Genomic DNA, 19,695 nt, shown 5'->3' with positions numbered 1-19,695 from the left:
TCAGGGCTGTCATCGCGGACTTTGGAGAGCAGTCACAATGTCGCTGCCCTTGTGACTGCACACGACGCGGGCCTCTCATTGCTTTCGCTTTACCGTGGCGGTGTTTCACGCTTGATGATAACGGTAATGACTGATGAGAAACATCGCATTGTTTTTCGGAGCATACTTAGCAGAGGCAATGGCAAATTTTATCACTGAGCACTTCAGAGGCTGTGTTCAGCAAAGGCAACAATAGAAGTTGAACAGCAATATTTATTTGTAGACACGTATCTCCAAGGAAAATACTACTGGTTTGTATATCTAAGATCATTTATTTTCAAGTGGAACTGGCAGCTCGTTTTCAGGTTTACCGGATTTTCGCACCTCGAACAGATTTCGTAGAAGCCAGGCTAAAACCGATGTCTACCCTAAAAAGGCGCCATCAAGAGCATGGAACTAGGCAGAATAAGAAGCTCGACACGGAAACTACCGAGATATATCTTAAGTATATTCAAAAAGCGCTGTTGGCAATTACAATTCCAGTTAAGCCTTTTTTACTATTGCAACACTTATCTTGAAGATAACATCGAGGCCGCCTTTAAAATGCATGCTGCCACTACACAGGCACTGAAAGCCGTTTCTTTTGCACTGCCATTTCCTATGACCGAACTTCCGTCTTATTGGCATGGTCGCGTAAAGCGCCTCCCAAGCAGATACTGTGTGATCGAACGCGTTGTACATTGCACCATACGGCCGCTGAGGCGTTGAAAGAATGGTTTAGTGGAATGCAGGCTACGTTAAAAATATACAGGTCGCCGACTTTGCATGCATCGTGCCTCGTTTTGCATCGGGACTACTCCTAACCTCTCGAAAGTGAGAGGAAAAGCACCCTCATCCGTCCCCTGAGCGTTTTAAGAGGGTTACAAGAGCTAATCAAAATCACCCGTGGTAAGCCTTGTGCGTGCTGGTTTTCGACAAAACCGATTAGTGTCGCTGCTGCAGGGCTTTGCGCATATATGAAAATCCAACGCACGGAGATTTGTGTCGTCTACTCGGTGGAAGATTCCAACAAATGAGCAAATAAGAGACATATCTTATTTGGTAGTTTCATAGTGCACAGGCATCCATCTATTGATTGCTTACGAAATAGAATAATAGTTAATGAAGAATACCTTAGTAACCTGCGCTTCACTGGTGACATCGTCTTGCTGAGTCACTCACGAGTGCAAAGCATGGTGAATGATTTAGACATGCAACGGTGGGTCTAAAGATTAACATGCAGGAAACCAAAGTAACGCTCAACAGTCTCGGAAGGCAATAGCAGTTTACAACTGGTAGCAAGGTGGTGGAAGCGGTTAGGGAATACGTCTACTTAGGTCAGGCAGTGACCGCTGATCCGGACCAGGAGAGGGAAATGACTAGAAGGATAAGAATGAGGTGGAGCGCATATGGCAGGCTCTCTCAGATCATTAATGGCAGTTTACCAATATCCCTCAAGAGAAAAGTGTACAACAGCTGTATCTTGCCGGTACTCACCTACGGGGAAGAAACGTGGAGGCTAACGAAAAGGGCTCAGCTTAAGTTCTGAAGAACGCTGCGAGCTATGGAATATAAAGTATAGGTGTAACGTTAAGAGGCCGGAAGTGGACAGAATGGGTCAGGGAACAAACGCAGTTTAAGGATATCCTAGTCGAAATCAAGAGGACGAAATTGGCTTGGGAACGGCATGTACTAATAACGGACTGGATTCCAAGAGAAGGCGGGCTTAGCAGGGGGCGGCAGAAAGTTAGGTGGGCGGATGAGATTCAGAAGATTTAGGGGATAGGATGCTGCAGCTGGGGACACGCCTTTGCCCTGCAGTTGGCGTAGTCAGGTTGATGATGATAGTGATTTCGACTTGACCGCCACCCCACCCTTACCCTTTGCGTCAAGACAACACGCACTCGCGAGTCCGTCAAACTCACTACCTGCTCACCGATCACTATGATGATATGCATCGAGGACCACCCTGGTCGCCTCCGTTCCTATTACTGCGAGGGATAACTTCATGACACTCATCTGTTCTATAACTACCCACAAATTCACACCGCGTTCATGGCTTAAATCCCAGCTAGGAATAGCCCTATACCGACCGGGTCTCTTTCACTCCGCAGCTTCAGCTTCGCGGCACATAACAAGAAGCTGTGGTTAAACATGCCACAACTGTTCTGGTTGCGTAACACCGAACTTGGTGTTCCAATAACCTAACACTGTGGGGGGGTTAACTGGAGGTCAATAGAAGAGGCATTTGTTTCGCTGCAATGTGTTTCATCAAAGACGTTTCCTGTCGATCTCCGAAAAGAGCCACCGACGTGCGACTCGCGTCGGCAGGATGTGCTGCCCGCATCCTTGCCCCCATGCTTTGCATACGGCTGCACACCGTGCCCTCGGGATAGGCGTATACGACCTGCGGGCGCCCTTAGCCGACCCGACCTATAGACTTTGTCGCGGTCCTGTTGGCGCCTCATTAGCTTCATCGTCAGCCTTACTGCGTCCACTGCAAGACAAAGGGCTCTTCCTCTAATTCTCCCAATAAACCCTATAGTCGGAAAGCTGTTGCCACCTTATCACTGCAAACTTCTTTATCTCATCCGGCCACCTGACTTGCTGTCACCCCCTGTGACGCTCTCCTGCTCTAAGAATGCATTCTGTCACTCAAAGGGCCCATCGCTTATTTTGCCCTCGCATTGCGCTCCCTGCCCACGTCCTACTTTTCTTGATATCGGCTGGATACCAATAACTCACGTTTTGTTCCCTGACTCACTCTTCCCTCTGCCTGCCTCTTAACGGCGCACATACTATTTTACTTTCCGTATCTCGCTGCGCTGTCCTGAACTTAATTTCAAGCGTTTTCGTTTGCCTCCAAGTCTCCGCCCCATAGGTGAGAACTGGCTACTTACAACTGTTCCGTACTTTGTTCCTGAATTTTGTGCTGTGATTTCCGCGTGTGCCTTTTCCGCTGCCTCACCATAATAAACTTTGGGAGGAGTTACCTTAACTCACTTGTTCTAACACAGAGTAGCTCCGCCTGAGTGCTGCGGGTTGTCTTTGGGCATAGGCGGGCAAAACCTTCCCATCTTTCCATAAAGAGAGGGGGAGGAGGCAGAGATTTCATGGCATCGCCAGGTCATCTCTTCTGGGTAGAAGGGTACCAAATGGCACAAAGCTTTTGTCCCCCCCCCCCCCCCTCCCCACCTATATGTCTGTCTTGGGGGCCACTTCCCCACTCCTTGGCCCTCCTCTGCCCACGCCTATGGTCCCTATCAGGTCTGGAGGTCAGCGCCATAGGAACCGCACGAGGAACTACATCCCGACCAACAGGCACACGGCTGACGAATGCTTTTCATCTACTGGGCTTTTTGATGACTGCAAGCGGGTTATCAGATGTGACGGATCAATACTGATATCACGTGGATGCTCATCCCATGTGACGATCAACAGTTATGCCCAGGATTTCACAGCAGTCTATTAGAATGACAACATGAGACGAGCTTATACGTCCTTATTTCAATGCGTTTGTAACTTGCGGCATGTGCACTCTAAAGAAAATGGTCTGATAATTCATTACATAAATACTAACGAGACACTTGTCCAAAAAACCACTACCTTTTCTGTAACTGGAGGTAGTGAAATTTGAAGTAGTGAAAGTTGCTACCTCAAGAAGCTAGTGAAGAGCACTACAGTCACAAACAAAAAAGAAAGTTGTAGTATTTACGAAGATCATGGATACAAAACCTTCTGGCAAATGTTTCTAGGTTCTTCGTACGTGTTGGCGTCGGCTGTTAAATTTTTCTACACTGCAAAAACAAAAAGGTTGTATGTTCGATTTGACCAGTGCTCGCGACACAGGGGGAGAGCTACCAGAGTGCCTTGGCGCACCCTTTCACAGACATCGACACGCTTAATTGTTGCCATCACATAAGGCTTTATTACACGTCGTCATGCATACTAATTCATGACGCTAATTCGTAACCATAGTTAACTAAGTGTCCCTGTAATGTAATTCGCCTACTGTGCCTACTGTGCAAGGCCTCCATATATCCCAGCGAACGAACCCAGAGGGCAGCGGTTCGATTCTGCTTCACCGCCTTTTTCTTCCCAGTGAAACTGCTTGCCTACGTCACTACCCTCTAGATCAAACAGGATTTTCTAGTCACGTTGTGCGGACAGGGCAATTTTTAATTCATTTTATTTTTTTCTGTTGGCTGCTCATCATCTAACGAAAGTAACGCCGACGCCAACATGGGTTTTCAACCGAACTGAAACTTTAACGCTATCGCGTTAAAAAGCAACAGGCCCAAAGACAGCCTTGGAATATATTTTAAATAAGAACAAAAACTGGTTGGAGTCGAACTTGGCGTCACTTTAAGAGTTAAGCCCTGTCGCAGGTAACGCCTCTAAGCTTCTTCCTTGCAAGTTCGTATGCGACGCCGCCAAATCCTCAGCCCTCCATGGCCGCCTTCGGCTTTGCAGTAGGGCTGGCGAAATTCGCGCGTTCCACACACCCGCAGGCCTAGAGAGAGAAAGAGGTTTCGAAATCCGCGGCATGTCGCGCTTGGAGTTGAAGCAAAGCTCGCTGGGGTGGTTCTCGTGCGGTGACACGCGCTTTGCACCGGTATATACAGATTAGCATTTCAGTGAGGATTCCGCGCTTACGTCATCGGCCTTCTCTTCACCAACTAAATGGTTTTATGTGCGTGTGCATTCTTGTATGCATGCGTTCGCTTATGCATGTTCCGTGCGCTAGCAAGCGTTCTTGCATGCACTAGTGAGGTGATCTTTATATAACGGTATGCACGAGTAGGCATATGTAGAGTTGCTCGCTTGAGGGCTATAGGGTGTGTGCAGACGCACATATTACCTATAATGCGGAATACGTTTACTGACATAGCGCCAGGTAGTTCTCATAAGTCAGGTTTAATGGAGATACTGTGGTCTCGGACTGGAAAGGAACGCCGTCACATACGTACATAGACAAGTCATAGCAAATAAAACTTCTCTCGCCGTCTCCACTTGAGGTGGGACGGCTAGCTAGAGCAGCAACCAACCAAAAACTTTATCGGCTATAAATGTTGATTGAAGTGAATTGAAATTGTTTGAATCTTAGCACTGTCATGCGCGGCCTAGTAGTTACAATTTATGCTGAGTTTCTAAAACAGGTCAGTTAATCGTTCTCTCATATTAACAAAAATGTTTCTTATACGTTCATTTAGAACTCCCTTACTGCTATGCTCTAAAAAGACGGTAAGGTGAATTTTGAAAGTTCTCGTCGAAAACGTAGAGTTCAGCGTAGCTTTACTACATAATATTTCTTTCTTGAGAGGGGGACCACCTTCCCTCTCATAAATCTGTCGTCCGCAGGTAAACCACTCAAAATTTCAGTGGTACTAGCAGAGAAAAATTTTTGAAAAAAATTTTGTCCTGGAGTAAGAGCTTCGGTGTTTAAAGGTGCACTAAAGCGGAATCTGAACTCGTCTTTTTACCACGGGAAATCTATCTACACGTTCTGGGCATTCTCAGAAACTTCGAACTATTGTCCTGTGCGGCCGATTGCCTAAATTAAATCGGATTAAACTTCCCGGCTCCCGCCTTTTTTTGAACTCAACGCGGTAGGTAGGAGGTGTCAACCAACGCGTGGAGTGCCTTTCAGCCAATGCAGTGGCGGCTTCGCTTTCGCTTTAATTTGATTTTTAGCTTTCTGTGAATAAACAGTTTCAGTCACAGACAATGTAGCCGCTAATTAGGCCCACGGAAATAAAAATACACGGGGACTCTTTGATTTACGTATCACTCCGCCGATGGCAGAGCGGCAAGTCGCCACGGGACTGGCTGACGCGTTGGTTGACTCCTACCTACCGCGTTGAGTTAAAAAAAAAGGCGGGAGCCGGGATGTTTAATCCGATTTAATTAAGGAAATCGGCCGCACAGGACAACAATTCGAATTTTCTAAGAATGCCTGCAACGTGTAGGTAGAGTTCCCGCTGTAAAAATACGAATTCAGATTCATCTTTAGTGCACCTTTAAGAGAAGACATACTGGGGTGAATGAAGATAGCGAGACACAGCATTACTGTTTAATTGTGGCATACAGAATACAGAAGTTTCAGCCGTATATTTTCAACGTTCGCTTACTGATGCTGGTAAAGACCACCACCGCCTTCTATCCAGCGATGTTGTCAATTTATCGAGTGTTACTCTTTCAAGTGCCGAAACGAGCCTTCTTTAGCGTGGACAAAATTTTGTCCCACATCATGCGGATATAACGAATTTCCCCTTGTACAAGATTTCGACAATTTTGCACGAAACCTTAGACTTTGGGAGTGTTTCCATGACCGTCCCAGAACCAATGATACCGAAAATGCGTTGCCCCCATTCAAACACATGACCCCTCTTGTGCAACGTGGTAAACATCTGTACATTGACATTAAAGCAGTAAAGCAGTGCAGCACGCCATCCTAGAAGCATATAAAGATAAAGTTCATTTCAGGCACAATTTATCCGCAGATGAATCTGAAGCAATAAAAGATTGACGACACCCTCCGAAATTACTATCAAGCCAGCAGACAAAGGCGGCCCTGTAGTGCTTGTGAATACGTCTCATTACACCCGTGAGGGCCTCAGACAGCTAGATCACGACTCTTTTTATGAGTGCCTTGATAATGATCGAATGTCGCAATATAAATCAGAAGTAACTGACATCTTAGAAAGCCTTTCGACAGCTGGAAAAATAACGGATCAAGTTCGCCAATCGCTAGTCCCACTTAATACAGTTCTCGGTAGATCCTGCTTATTACCGAAGATACCTAAGGCGAATAACCCAGAGCGACCAATTTTTTGTGCGTTGTGCGTGCGTGTGTGTGTGTGTGTGTGTGTGTGTGTGTGTGTGTGTGTGTGTGTTTCGAAATTATAACAACTGATATGGATATTGCATACGGTGGGCTCAATGCCTCTCAGTAATTAAGGAGCCTAACAGTAGTAGTTAAAAAGTCAGTTATTGAGTACTAGTTAACCAGCCTGCTAGTTTGCACGCCTTAGCTGTATTCGCGTGTTCTCCACCGCTGACAATGCTATGCCGAAAAACCCGCTACTTTAACTCAAAAACCATATTCTTACAATCGTGTAAAGTATTAGGTTAAACACCCTGTACTCTGGCATTCATTGCTATTTCTTTATCAACAATATTGTGTGCGCGCAGATTTACGATCGTCGCCATGGGCTCGTGTATTGCTGCATTAGCGAAAGCGATTGCCATCGAGTGGGACGAGCCATCACAACACGGGAGCCCCGTCACGCGCCCTCCATGCCTCTCACGGCTCGGAGTCGCGAAGCGCGCAGTAACGCACCAGCGGCGACACGGAGCCGTTTGTTTGCCGGCGGGAGGCGAGGGAGAGGAGGACGCGCGTGGCCAGCCCTGCCCGCGTACCGTGTCCCCCTCTGACGTCGCAATAGGTGGCGATATCGATTGGTGCTCCCGGGCACGCCGGGCGGCGGCGCTCAGATGCCTCCTCCTCTCCCATTTGCTATTTCCAACTTGTTCGGGTCTAAAAATAGCTCCGGTACCAGTCGCGGGGGGTTATTTCGGTGTCGTAACAAGCGGGCCGCGGCGACGTCTGCAAGCTGTGGACGGCCATTGGGGAGCCGCGGATCGCCGCGAAAGGTCGGCCGGGAACGTGATCCCCATTGTTTAGGGACTACACAGCAGGGGCAGCCGATGGCCCTCACAACGATTGTGCGAACTGCGAACGGGCCCAGAGGAAAGCTAAAGCCGTGGAAAGAACATAAACGAAAAGAGCATGGCTACGTTGATCAAAAGAAAGAGTGCACAGAAAACGGTGTTCGCAAGAAGGCACAAAATGCATGCGATCCGATCCGCCAGTCCTTCTGCCGATAGCGATACACTGCGGTTCCACTCCATAACGCCGGGAAACAGGAGGAACGCTGGCATGCTTCATTGGGAGGAAGGGAGAGAGGTGAAGAGGGGAGCCGTAAATGCGAGTCATGTTTTTCTAATGTCTGCGCGAAACAGGAGCGCTTACAACCCGCTTATACGGCATTTATGGACAGGTCCCTATATCGAAGCAAGCGCAAGATTCATCAAGGCGACTCAGCCAAGAAAAGGATTTGTCTTTTTACATGCTAAGACGAGACATGCTTGCCCAAGGTCAGCAGCACCTCGCGTCGGGCGACCGCCCCAGGCAGTAATGATGTCTCTGCCAGAGAGCGCACATCATGTTTTAAAAGCTTTGCACATCTGCCATGTTCAAAGCCATCGCAAGTACCAGGCGGACGTTCTCGAGCTACTTTTTTAACATGCCGTGATCAGCTTACTCAACAGCAAAGATATACGATGTTTCATCGTTTAACTAATCCTGCCGGCACTGTTCGTCTCCCTATTTTTTTTTTTTTTTACAGCGAGAGCTGTTATACGGACGATTCTGTGGCGGATTCCGTGGCGTAGGCATTTAACAGCATAAACGACCAACATCCGGTCATGTGAGCAGTCACGGATTCACAGTCACGTGTCATAGTGTGACCAGCCCCGCCCACTTCCTCGGTGCCAGACACGTGGCCATGTGCCCATTCCGATTGTTGCGGTCACATTGCACTAGAATACTATGCAGTGGTGCCATCGCTACTCATGCATCAGGCAGGGAGTAGCGATCGCAACACTCATAGTATTCTAGTGCAAACAAGTGTGGGGAGTCCTGCGGAGGGTCATTCAATGTTGAAATGTACAGAAACAAGGTGGCACATAGTCTGTGCAAATCCAAAGCATTCTCAAGTGCCCCTATGAATGCAAAACAAGATGGTTGCTTAGTATTGCGTAAAAGTTATACATGCATCCTCATTAATCTTACCATAATAACTATGGTAGTCAGTAAGCTGGCTCGTCGTTAGATGAAATACAAAAATCAATATGAGGGTTTACATGGCGGCAGCTCCTGGCAGAGGTTGGGAATGAATATACTTTGTATAAGCAGGGAAACTGGATACGGTGACCGTATTTTGTCGTTCTTCGAGAAAACACTAGCATCTCAGGCAGAATTTGTAAAAGCGAATTTAAAGGTCGAGAGCTATGATGTCACAGAAAACAGTGAAAAAAAATAAGCCATTAAGTATGTGTGGGGCGTACATGCACACGCTCTCTTTTATAGCTTTAGAGCGACGTTAAATACTTATTTTTCCTCATCAGTAAAAAAATAGTGCGAATTATGGTTCCAAAACCAGCAAGCAAAAGGGAGCGTCGCTAAATATTAACTGATATCCATACCACTTGAATCTAGAATTTTAATACCGCCGCGGTGGCTCAGTGTTTGTGGCGCTCGGGTGCTGACCCGAATGACGCAAGTTTGATCCCGGCCGCGGCGGTTGAATTTCAATGGAGGCGAAATTCTAGAGGCCCGTGTACTGTGCGCTGTCAGTGCACATTAAAGAACCCCACCCACCCAGGTGGTCGAAATTTCCGGAGCCCTTCATTACGACGTTCCTCGTAACCTGAGTCGCGTTGGGATGATAAGCCTCTTTAAAACATGCCTAGAATTTCGGAGTGTGCTACTAATTATCAACATCTTCAGCCGAATGTATTCTGTCATTCCAATGCCAGTCTGGTTTTCAATGAAAGAAATCAACTGAGGCATCAATTGACATCATAAAATTAACAAAAGGCCAGCTTGAAGTTAGGCCGACAAGCTGAACAAAAGCAGAGAGGCAGTGATGGCCTGTATCTTCTTTTGGCATCTTTTTTTTTGCAACCTGAACCTCACCGCTTTAAGTTTAAGATGAATAAAAAGCCCATTTAACGCTATTCTAAATACACCTGAATAAAAGCCACATCCATAGCATTTTCACTGAACCACGTTATGGGAGTGTCTGAGCAAAACATAAGATGAAAAAACAAGCACAAAGGAAAAACTCTTTGCCAGATATAGGCTATGTAATGCATGCTTAGCTTTGCAGTTCACGAATCTGGCTAGCCAGGTCTAGACTGTGCACAGTATGAAAGCTAACCCTAATGCAACTATTATGCACATCTCGCCAGTTATTGCTTGAAATTGATTATCAGGAAAGTTCTCGGTGAACACGTTATGCACAAGATGCTATGTATTGGTTTGTAAAGGCGAGCGGAGTGAATAAGAACTTTATTAGATCAATTTAATTTAGTATTTATTATACCTGAGCGGTCCGAAATGACAATACTTGAGAGGTGAGCTTTGAAATGGCATGTCAGGTAAGGAGCTAGGTGGGTTCATCGTTTTCCGCATAGGTTTCTGTAGTAGCAAGTTTGAAAGAAAGGAGGTTAGTAAACACAGCCTTCAGAGTTCGAAGACCATTGCAGCCTTTCGTGGTGTGAAAAAAACTGAATCTTGAAGTGCAGTGGCAACAGTTGACCGAGGCGCAACAGTGTTAGTGCGACTAGCGCGGAAGGAACTAGTCGGAACAGATTAGTTGATTATGCGGTAGTAAAGTGTAGAAAAACCTGCACTGCAGACACGAGATGAAGAAATTCAGATTCACTTTTAGCGCTGTAACACTGAAGCTTCAAGAGAAGTCTGAGAGAAGAAAACGGGCGGCTCGGCTCTGAACTCGTCTCGAAATTTCAGTGAAGTTAGATTACTGACATGTGGTATGAGAATACCCGCGGGCGCTGAAAGAGCACAGGTGTTTTGAATGCAATTAACTTGGTAAAAGGTGACGCTAAGGAGATGGTGTGGTGCAAATATTCTGGATAGTGGGTGGTTGTACAAGGATTAATAGGTGCGACCATGTTACATTCAGAGTAACAGCAATAGCTGAGTATTTGAACAAATACACGCAGTGAATATTCCTCTTTCGGTAGAGCCTTAAAACTAGGCAAAGTGCAGTTATGTTGGTAGTAAAAGAATAATAGGGCAGTCTTAATAAAATTCGCAAATAGACCACTGCAGTGCATTAAGAAGGTTTTTATGGCGAATTAAAACTATGATACTGACTGAAAGATTGCGGACCCCAAAAACGTCAAATGAAGGCCTTAGTTACTTGTTTCGTAGCACAGTGAAGGCGATCGAAAGGGCTGCTCATTATGTCATATATGACGTACGGCAAAAGTCACCGAAGCCAAGTCGCATAGGAACACAGCAAATTGGGCGAGTTGGTATTGCATCTTAAGGTACGAAACAGCGCAACGAACACGAAGGACGAGGAAAAGAAAAAGAAGAATACACGGACACGCGCGTGCCCATGTATTCTTCTTTTTCTGCTCCTTCGTGTTAGTGGTGGTGGTGGTAGTGGTGTTATTAAAAATAATAGTAAAAAGGAAGGAAAAGATTTTTGCGAGCCCCGGCATCTGCCATCGATACTGAAGCACCTGAGCTGGGGCAGCGGAAATATATGATAGCAGGCAGAATGGAGAAATGAAATGAAAGAGGTGAGGGGAAAGGTAGAGAGGATAGAGGGAGAAGTAATATGTACAAACTATTTACACAATAAGAAATGTGTCCAGGTTGTGCGCGTGATTAGTCCATTTTAGAGGAATTAAATCACACACGCGCACAGCACTGTGTTGGTTACAACTGGAGTGGGGCGTCCAGTTATTAACCGTGTTAGTTGCGCTGTTTCGTACCTTAAGGCGCATAGAAAATGTCTTTTTTTTTCAATATGAAGGTTTTCGTCAGTGGGGATTATTAAAAGCAGAAGAAAAAACAACCACATGCCTCCGGTGGGATCCGAACCCACGACCTCCGGTGCAATACCCACTGGGCTACGGCGACGGCTGTCCAATCTTCTGCTTTCGGGGGTATTTATATGTAACGTAACCGAACATTGACAGTGTCCGCCGCAATGGCCGTGGCTGGCGCTGGCTGAGGGCTGGTAACATGAAACTTAACAACACGAACTGTTGTGTTAGTTGGACTAACATCATAGTGAAACAGCGCAACGACACAAGGACAAAGGATCCAGGGAAGGGAAGGCAGGGAAAGCAAGATTGAAGTGTTATTTTCCTTCTAGATGATACACGGTAAGGTTCCGTTCATCATCTTCATGATAGTAACACGCACAACGGCGTGTGCACAAGTAACAATGACATCACGCTCTCCCACAAATTTCCGGTTTTCTGTGTGTCGAATTTAATCAGCTCCGACTGCTCTGTACCCGCAAATTTCTCAGTGTCTCTCCACAAGACTCAGTCTTTTCTTGCTCTGCCTTCCCTCTGCAGGAATCCATTCTGGTAGCCTAACAAACACGCATGGCTGTCTTCACTCCGTGTCACATACCATGCGTCCTGCCCCAGTATCCCTTCGCCTTGCTTTCAGCTCGGATATCATTAGGCCTAAGTTGTGCCTGTTCCCGAACCCACTCTCATCTCTTCCTATTCCTACAACATTATTCCTATCGTTTTCATTTCCGTGGTTCACTGCGCTATCTAACATTAATTTCAAACAGTCTAGAGTAACCAAAGAACTTGCTCGGCCTGTGCCCTGTGTCCGATATCTCTGCACCGAGCATGGGCTCATTTTGCACCGTGGTCGTCTTCCTACAAAGCATAAATTGTTTCTCAGCAGCGCCCGGACGCCATAGCGCAACGTGCTGTTCGCGTATTGAGGCGAACGCCTTTAATGACTCATCGTTGTCCGTCGGTCCTTCCGTCCGCGAAATCTGTCACACTGTGACGTCATCAGTGGCACAACTGCTATAACCCATATACTCCTAGCAAATACTAAGTAATGGGTGATTATTAATTAGTTAGTCATCATTTAGCAGTTAGTAATAAAAAGTTAAAAATCGAAGAAACTAATAAAAATAAAAAATAAAAATAAATAAAACGACAGGAATTAAATTATAATAACTAAAAATGAAAAACAACAAACAAAAATAAACACTAAACATGAAATAAACATTTAAAATTAAAAACAATGGTAAAAAATAAATAAAAAGTTGAAAACCAAAAACCAAGAAAAAGAAATCAAGAAGTAAAAATAATTGAATATAAAAATAAAATAAAGACAAGAAATTATGCATTGCCTACAGGCGCCGTGGGAAAAAGCCCGCGTTCTAGAAACTTCCATGCTTTCGCATTCCTGCACGCGAGCAGATTTAAGTGCCCTCAGAATTTTTTTGCTGTCGGCACTGTTGTCAGGATCCGCGATCGCCGTTTCGTTTGCTTTATCCCGGGAAGAAGCAGTTGGTGACGCATTCTGACGCGGTGCACGTCAGCGGGACTTTGCTGCGCTGGGAAGTCCGGCGGGAAGAAGGTTCCGTCGTGTATAGCTTGCAGCAGGGGCCGCGAAAGCTGACCCCACCTGTGCTTCGCTGGAAAACGGGAACAGCCGGAGGCGTCGTCCAGTTCGCGCGAGCCGCAGCCAGTGACGTATTCTCGCCCTTACCGTAGTTACCGGTGCACAAGCCGACCGGGTCGTCCACTTTATGTGCGTCAGCTGTTAAAGGACATCTCGTGTTCGTTTTTTTTTTTACGTCCAAGAATTTTTTCGAAACCTTCCAAGTTCCTGATTTGTATTATCTTTATTTCAATTTGTATTATCTTGATTTGTATTACCTGATTTGTATTATCGCATATGTATTCTGATGCATGTATATTTTGTTGTATATGACCTATACATTGGTGTTTTGCACTTTTTAATAATTTTACAGCAATAGCTGTTAGGCTCCCGTCCCTGGCTTTCTCGTCGCCGTCGGCGTAACTGGTAAGTGCGTTAGTGTCACGTGACCTTGATGTCACGGTCAATCTGGATCGCACAAGCCTACGGGTGCCTCTAAGTTGGAACACCCGTCTGTCAGTGTAGGATTGCATCACTTGACCACTACACCAGTGCGCAACATCGCGGTACACAGTCGTAACCGTCCTGCGATATTTATTTTTATTTTTTTGTGACATCGCTGTGAAGGCTGTAGCGACTTTTTATCTCTGTAAAATTGTAGTATTTCTAGAACCGTGTCATGTCTTTCAATATCACGTTTTTTTTTTCTGGCAGTTATGTTCACAAGTTGTGATGTTTCTTTCTATTTCACGTACCGCTGTGTCTGCACTTGCCCTCATGTATTGGGGGTGCGAGTTTAATAAGCTGCCCTCAAGGCAACTTTTTTCCTCTCACCTCCTTACGCGCTTGGTGCGTGGAATAAATAAAATAAAACGAAACGAAATTCTACTTAGTTTTCTGATCATTTGTGCAAAATTTCGCGGCAGGGTGGCGTTTTGTTTCAGGGCAATTAATTTTTTCAATCACTCGTTTCGTGGCCACAGTAGGGCTGATTTCTCCTGGAAGGCTTGAATGAGTGACGTCACAAGCGACCCGCCCGTTAATATTCCCTCTGCGATTTCAATTAATAAAAAATTCGAGCTAAGTTTCGGTCATTTCAGACAAATCAGAATTGAAGTACCACTTACAGTCGCCACTTTAGCCTTTGAGCGCGCACAGGAGAGGTTTCCTAACAGCATCCATGACGTCATTTGTTGGTTGAAACCATCCAACAAATTCCGTTACCGATTCCTCTGTATGCACTGTTTTGTAATTGTTTTGGTTGTTATTCATAAAAATTATTCATCACAAATAAGAGATGGAAGTCCAATGAATATAATGGAATGGTCAGCTCAAAAAGCTCAAAAGGGCTCCGCAGTTGACTTTCATAGGGGCGCTAAAGGGTATCACTAAGTAAAGCTATACTGACAAGTTAGTGCCACTTGTTAGCAAATATGTCATTTTTACCGAAAACCGAGCTTTCCTTTCTTCTTTCACTCCGTCCTTTATCCCTTCCCTTACGGCGCGGTTCAGGTGTCCAACGATATATGAGACAGATACTGCGCCATTTCCTTCCCCCCAAAAAAACCAATTATTATTATTATTAAGCTAGTAAATCGCGCAAAAGAGAAGTACACGTGGCGGCATCCCTCGCAGGTTCCTGCAACTGCGCCTGGAAACGTGAATTGATTGAATTATTGATTGATTGATTGATTGATTGATTGATTGATTGATTGATTGATTGATTGATTGATTGATACCATTTATTCATTTGATTGGTCGCGACAGGTTGCTCGAGATGAGTAACCTGGGTCGCACAAGCCCCACTGGTGGCAGCACCTGTCATCGCTGGGCAGCTGGCGCATCGCTTAACCGCTGCACCACTGCGCCAGGAGTGGAATGAGGACTGTCAGGGATCTACGAATGTAAAGAGGAGAATTACCAAATCCGCATATATGGACACTAAACCATTAACGCTATGGCGTCGTACACTTAAGGCGGAGCTTAAGTGTTCTGACCAGTTTTGTTATTGTTATTGGGAGAAACTTCGTTGATATGCTCATAATCGTGAGCACGCGTGGTCGGCTTAAAATCCTGCTAAGAATTCACGCCTACGGAAGACCAAACGTGGCCTCGACGTGCACCAACAAACCTAACCTTTCCAATCCGATTGCGCCTCATTGCGGGAGTCAACTACAATAGTCATTTCACTCCCCACCTTTATCTCGTAAAGCCTCATACATGCAAGTAAACGGCGAGCTAGGGCTGCATGTGAGGTGGCACTCCAAGTAAGGCTGTCTTTAAATTATGCTGTGTCCTCCCCTCTTCACCCGCCGTGGTGGCTCAGTGGTTATAGGGCGCTCGGCTACTGATCCGGAGTTCCCGGGTTCGAACCCGACCGCGGCGACCGCGTTTCGATGGAGGCGAAACGCTAAGGCGCCCGTGTGCTGTGCGATGTCGGTGCACGTTAAAGATCCCCAGGTGGTCGAAATTATTTCGAAGCCCTCCACTACGGCACCTCTTTCTTCCTTTCTTCTTTCACTCCCTCCTTTATCCCTTCCCTTACGGCGGGCGCGGTTCAGGTGTCCAACGATATATGAGACAGATACTGTGCCATTTCCTTCCCCAAAAAGCCAATTATTATTATTAACTTTCCATTACACCGTATTCTATAGCGTGCATACAGGGTCGGGACGCAAAAGGCACATGTCATACAATGCCATACACTAAACACGGATGCGCATATGTGGAAGTAAAAAGAGAGCAAGGTGTCCACAGGACAGCTTGCTCCCCTTTTTGCTCCTTTCTGTTAGAGTGTACCATACCATCTTCTCACGAGGACTCAGTTATCAACAGGCGGTGGTGGAAACTTTATTAGACACAGGGGAGTTTAAGGACGTACTTGGGAACCTACACGGCCCCACTGCACGCAAACGCTCATCTCCCGGAGGCTCATGACGCTGGCAGTCCGGCCTGTGGCGATGGCTTGCTTGGCCGGCTCCTCGGAGCGCAGTAGGGTCTCCCAAGCCTCCCAAGTGGTAAGGTGCTCCAGGATCCGCCGGGCAGAGGAAAAGGATATGATCGAGAGTGGCTTTGGGGTGGTAACAGAGGTTTACAGGACGGGGTTTGTGTGGACTTGGTGATAGCGCGAGCGTATATGAGGGGAGGGTACGGTGCGTGTTTGGAGCCGCCTACAAAGTGTCGGGTGATAAATGCCGAGGGAGGGATGGATGGGGTGGGGGGTAGAGCCGACGCTAGGCTTTGCAGGCCTGCGTCATTACACTCCCTCCTTCATTCCTTCCCTCCCTTAAGGCGCGGTTCGGGTTTCCGCCGAGATAAGTGAGACAAACGACTGAAATTCTCCACGTAGGCGACCAAGTAACGGCACGCAACAGCAAAGCAACAAAGCAAAGCAAACTTCGAACTGGATTGCAACTTGGCATGAACAGATTGCTGAAAACAACCGACTGAACGCAAAGTGTGTGTTCTTTTGTTATCCTGTGAAACAAGCGGAAGTGCCGCAGCGCGCTCTAAGATAAGCTTCCGATTAGCTCTTCGCGCATGGAGATAAATTCATGAACGAAGAGCGCACAATTGCTTTCCACGGGTTGCGTAAATCTTCTAAACCGATTTGCCCTTTACTTTTTGGCAATCCCAGATTAGAGCCATAATTTCGGTTCATATTCATGTTTGGCTGCTCAGTAAAAACCCATTCCCATTAAAACTGAAAATTGTTTTTTGAGGAAAGGCAATGGCGCAGTAAACGTCTCGCATTACCCGCCCGTGTGCTGTGCGATGTCAGTGCACGTTAAAGATCCCCAGGTGCTCGAAATTATTCCGGAGCCCTCCACTACGGCACCTCTTTCTTCCTTTCTTCTTTCACTCCCTCCTTTATCCCTTCCCTTATGGCGCGGTTCAGGTATCCAACGATATATGAGAGACACTGCGCCATTTCCTTTCCCCAAAAACCAATTATTATTATTATTATTATTATTATTATTATTATTATTATTATTATTATTATTATTATTATTATTATTATTATTATTATTATTATTATTATTATTATTATTATTATTATTAATTTTTAAGGAATAACGTTGGGAGTGAAAGAGAGAAAGAAAAGAAGGAAACGAAGAGGTGCTGTAGTGGAGGGCACCGGATTAATTAAAAAAATTAAAAATGTGATCAAAAGTGTCAAATTGCTCTGGATACAGAGCCTAATCCACTATGATATCACGGGAGACCCTTAAGGCGGAGCTTATCTTCCCTCTCCAACTCTAACGTGCACTGACGTCACAGCACAGGGGCGCCTTTTGGGTTCCACCTCTACCGAGACGCAACCGTGCACCATCAACAGCTGATCAAACGCAAGGGCCGCCTCCCTAACCGCTTTTACCCTCCACCCCCAATAAACTTCAATTAAGGAATGGAAAGGACTGCCGCGGTGGCTCAGTGGTGAGGGCGCTCGGCTACTGATCCGGAGTACCCTGGTTCGAACCCGACCGCGGCGGCCACGTTTAGATGGAGGCGAAACGCAAAAGACGCCCGTGTGCTGTGCGATGTCAGTGCACGTTAATGATCCCCAGATGGTCTAAATTATTCCGGAGCCCTCCACTACGGCACCTCTTTTTTTCCTTTCTTCTCTCACTCCCTCCTTTATCCCTTCCCTTACGGCGCGGCTTGGGTGACCGTCGAAATATGCGAGACTGATACTGGGCCATTTACCTTCCTCAAAAACGAATTTTCAATTCATTTCAATGGGAAGGAAACAGCAGAGTTACGCCGAGATGCCCTGGATCCGATCCAGGCTCCTTACGGAGAACTCTAATAATTTCCTGCTCTATTCATCGAAGGTCAAAATGAAGGTCGATTTAGTTCGTTTATTTATAAGGTGCATGCTGTAAAGTGAATTTTTTGCCGAAAAATGCGCAGCACCTAAAAACTGTTTCTTACGGACGAAAAAAACTACAAGAGTACAGGAATCGTTAGGACAAGTTGCTTTACCAAATTCACTGCCAGGCGGTACCCTACGATGCGCTTTGAATACTGCACCTATACACCACATGACCTTAACAGCCACTACGGCATACGCACCTTTGCAGTGCAATGCCGCTTAAATTATTGTCTAACTGCACCCTCTGTCGAAAATGGGATGACTGGCTCGCCACGTCATACATACACTACTGCCGCCGCGCGCGGATTCATTCCCACCAATGCCCCGCCGCGGTGGCTCAGTGGTTAGGGCGCTCTACTACTGATCCGGAGTTCCCGGGTTCGAACCCGACCGCGGCGGCTGCGTTTTTATGGAGGAAAAACGCTAAGGCGCCAGTGTGCTGTGCGATGTCAGTGCACGTTAAAGATCCCGAGGTGGTCGAAATTATTCCGGAGCCCACCACTACGGCACCTATTTCTCTCTTTCTTTCACTCCCTCCTTTATCCCTTCCCTTACGCTGCGGTTCAGGTGTCCAACGATATATGAGACAGATACTGTGCCATTTCCTTCCCCAAAAAGCCAATTATTATTATTAACTTTCCATTACACCGTATTCTATAGCGTGCATACAGGGTCGGGACGCAAAAGGCACATGTCATACAATGCCATACACTCTAAAAACGAATGCGCATATGTGGAAGTAAAAAGAGAGTAAGCTTACTCTCTTACAGCTTACCCCCCTTTTTACTCCTTTCTGTTAGAGTGTACCATACCATCTTCTCACGAGGACTCAGTTATCAACAGGCGGTGGTGGAAAGTTTATTAGACACAGGGGAGTTTAGGACGTACTTGGGCCCCCACACGGCCCCACTGCACGCAAACGCTCATGTCCCGGAGGCTGATGACGCTGGCAGCCCGGCCTGTGGCGATGGCTTGCTTGGCCGGCTCCTCGGAGCGCAGTAGGGTCTCCCAAGCCTCCCAAGTGGTAAGGTGCTCCAGGATCCGCCGGGCAGAGGAAAAGGATATGATCGAGAGTGGCTTTGGGGTGGTAACAGAGGTTTACAGGACGGGGTTTGTGTGGACTTGGTGATAGCGCGAGCGTATATGAGGGGAGGGTACGGTGCGTGTTTGGAGCCGCCTACAAAGTGTCGGGTGATAAATGCCGAGGGAGGGATGGATGGGGTGGGGGGTAGAGCCGACGCTAGGCTTTGCAGGCCTGCGTCATTACACTCCCTCCTTCATTCCTTCCCTCCCTTAAGGCGCGGTTCGGGTTTCCGCCGAGATAAGTGAGACAAACGACTGAAATTCTCCACGTAGGCGACCAAGTAACGGCACGCAACAGCAAAGCAACAAAGCAAAGCAAACTTCGAACTGGATTGCAACTTGGCATGAACAGATTGCTGAAAACAACCGACTGAACGCAAGGTGTGTGTTCTTTTGTTATCCTGTGAAACAAGCGGAAGTGCCGCAGCGCGCTCTAAGATAAGCTTCCGATTAGCTCTTCGCGCAT

At 46.6% G+C, this 19,695-nt stretch overlaps 1 protein-coding gene across 1 annotated transcript in view; it reads right to left on the bottom strand.

The window, feature by feature from the left end:
• Positions 1 to 19,695, bottom strand: part of LOC144104759 (ras guanyl-releasing protein 3-like) — a 97,090-nt gene that overhangs the window by 58,448 nt on the left and 18,947 nt on the right. The gene's annotated exons all lie outside the window — the stretch shown is intronic.

Source organism: Amblyomma americanum, chromosome 9 (assembly GCF_052857255.1).
Source record: "Amblyomma americanum isolate KBUSLIRL-KWMA chromosome 9, ASM5285725v1, whole genome shotgun sequence".
Classification (NCBI taxonomy): domain Eukaryota; kingdom Metazoa; phylum Arthropoda; class Arachnida; order Ixodida; family Ixodidae; genus Amblyomma; species Amblyomma americanum.
The sequence above is the reverse complement of the archived record's forward strand: the minus strand, read 5'-3'. Positions and strand labels throughout refer to the sequence as shown.